We start from the raw sequence: 3,091 nt of genomic DNA, 5'->3' as shown, positions 1-3,091 counted from the left end.
TCTTTAGAGTGCTGATGTTCGTGAGATATTCGGAGTGAGCATACCGGAAAATGTAAGCACGTGCCTTGTTGTCATTCTTTACGTTTTCGGATCTTAGCCTTTCTGCTGGCGTTAATCCAGAATCCAGCGCATCCCAGCAACCCAAAAAAACTAACGTATCTTCCGTCATTATCTTCCAATAGTCATAGTTACCCTTATTTAGGATGGGGTTCATGTTCTTGTCCACATCACTCATCTTCTCCTGGTCAACCATGGCGTGGTCTCTTCTTAATTACAAAAATAGAAAAAATCTCAACAATAAATACCTTCACTGCCGCAGTTTAGTGCGCTGGACCCATAACCTGTTAATCAATAAGTTTTTAGAGTTGGTATTTATTGATTCACTCGGATTTACTTTATATATTCCATATTTCACTTCCTAGTACAAAACGTGCGAACACCGGATACACAGAGATAATTAACACGTGGCCGACGTCTAAGACAAAAGAGCGTCGTTAGAAGTCGTGCCAACTTAGCTTGTAGGAACTAGTGATCATACCAACCCACTATTTCCTCAACAAAAAGTGATATCAATTCGGACACGACATAAGACTGCAAAGGGTTAAGAGTCTCTCCCAGCTTCCCGAAGTTTCAGTCTCTAAATTATTTCTTAGAGCTAGACTCGTATCAAGTAACTAAACTGAATTGAATTTTTATCGCTGCTTCGGCTCTATTTTTACTTAATAATTGTGCTCACATGGTTCCACCGTGCGTGCGCAATTGTATTGTTAATTTTTTGTAAAAATAAATAAAAAATGGACTTATGTTTAAAGTTATAATGATTTCAATCTGCACTCAAAGACAATTACGTAACTACAAAATATTACCTTTTTTTTGATAAATAGAAATAAAAAGAACAAAATATTTAGGAGTAAAGAGCTGTAATTCATCGGATTCCAAACAATGGGTAGATTTTTAGTATTATCTCTTGTACATTTCACTTAGAGTTACACATTATGGCCCATTTTTTGCAACGTCTCTTATCTTGGATATATTAACGTGCTTCTTATATTTTCCACGCTGAAAGGAACTTAGATAAAATTTTGCGAATATCTTGACATTGCATGTTGGAATATAAAAGAGATTAGTAATATTAAATGAAGAACATGTTTTGTTTTTATAAACAAATGGTATTATTTTTTCGATACATGAAATTATTCAAACCACGATTATATCATGGAGTCATGATTACTAATGTCACAGAATGCTAAGTGGAATTATGAACATAATGTAAAAGCGGAATATCATGTCCAAATTGATTGATAAGCAACATTCAGTTATGAACATTGAAAAACCCATGATTATGGCAGTTATTCTAGTGGGGTCAGAGTTCTAGGTAGTTTAGGTATAGTTTTCTTGCTTCTTGGTGGGATTTTGTGTATGTCGTATTGTGCTATTTAGTTTATTAGTGGATTGTTGTGATTTTTGTTTAGTGCCCTACCTGTTAGTTGTGTACTTTCCTTGTGCTGTAGTCTGTAAATGAGTTCAAGATTTTTGTTAGAAGTCTGTTTTGGACTCTTTGTGTGTTTTCAATGTGAGATTTGGGATCTCTGGGCTTGTGCACCTTAGGTTACGACCAATCTAGCGTTTTTGTTTATTGAGTGTAACTAATATAGAGTTAATCTTCATATAAGTTTGTGATCTAGTATAGTGCCTAATTATGTAATGTGTGTTTTCGATTTGATTTGTCGATCTTGAATACTGAGTGTGGTGAATATTAATGCCTCTGCTTTGTGGATATTTGTGTTTAATTTCCAGCTTGTTAGGAAGTTGATGACTTGTGTTAGATGCTTTTCGAGATTTTTGATACTTTGTTTTGGTTGCCAGAAGGATGTGTAGAGTATTGATTGTATAGTGTAGATTGCATTGTGTACTTTTCTGTCCAAGGGAATGTCGTTGATTTATATGTTAAAGAGAGTTGGGCCAAGGATGGATCTTTGTGAGACCCCGGATAGGATAAGGTTAGCTATCGGATATTGAGGGGTTCTGGCTTGCATTCTATGGCATATCACGCAGAGGTGGATAGGACGTGATAGGTGCTGAAGAAATACTCGGATATATTTGAACAGTAATTTATTAACAATTTTCGCTATGCACACTTTACGTAGAGCTCGCGATTACAATTGCGATATTATCTTTGCGATTATCGCCGGTCAAGACTGGCGCAAGACCTGCTCTACCAAACCATTCGGGAGAGCAAGCTCCCCCTAGCGGTGGTGGCCGAACCAAACAGAATTCTAGATGCTCCGAACTGGGTCGGAAATGGACACTGTCACCTGGACATCAACACCGGGGGCGTTCGCCCACGGAGCCCCGCTGGCATGGCGAAAGAAGCGTGGAGGAGGAGGCTGAGAACCCCTGCCGAGTCATGACGGCAATATGCGACACCTGCATGCCACGGACGACGCTGGACACCGGGCGAAGCAGAGCTGTGTATGGGTGGACTCCCGACATCGCGAAGCTGAGGACGAGATGTGTCTAGGCCCGAAGATGGTGTCAGATAGCCCGCCGCAGGCGACGGCGCGACGAGGAAGGAGTCTGCCTGTGCTACCAACCGTATCGCGTGCTACGGCGCTCGTTACAAAAGGAGATCAAGATCGTGAAGGACCATGCCTGGTCTGACCTGGCCGAAGTAGTCGAATCCGAGCCATGGGGAAGGCCATACAGGACGGTGACACGAAAACTCTGCGCGAAGAAGTGTCCCCTGGCAACGACGGTGATGGAACCGGCGCTGCTGGCCAAGGTCATCGGGACGCTCTTCCCCTCGCAAGAGGACACCGCGGTGAAACAGCCCGGACGGCTGAGTGGAACACAGAATGGGATTTTATCGAGGAAGAGCTGTGGGAGACGACAAAAAAAAATGGCTTCCCGCGACATGGCGCCGGGCCCGGACGGGATCCCCGGCCGGGTCTTGGGGGAAGTAATGGGAGTCATGGCTCCCAAACTTCGGCGCCTCTACAACAGATGCCTGAGGGAGGAAGTTTACCCATGGACGTGGCGAACGGCGCAGCTGGTCCTGCTCCGTAAGGAAGGCGACCTCGCCGTCGGCATA

This window comes from Bombus fervidus, chromosome 10, assembly GCF_041682495.2.
Source record: "Bombus fervidus isolate BK054 chromosome 10, iyBomFerv1, whole genome shotgun sequence".
Taxonomy (NCBI): domain Eukaryota; kingdom Metazoa; phylum Arthropoda; class Insecta; order Hymenoptera; family Apidae; genus Bombus; species Bombus fervidus.
The sequence above is the reverse complement of the archived record's forward strand: the minus strand, read 5'-3'. Positions refer to the sequence as shown.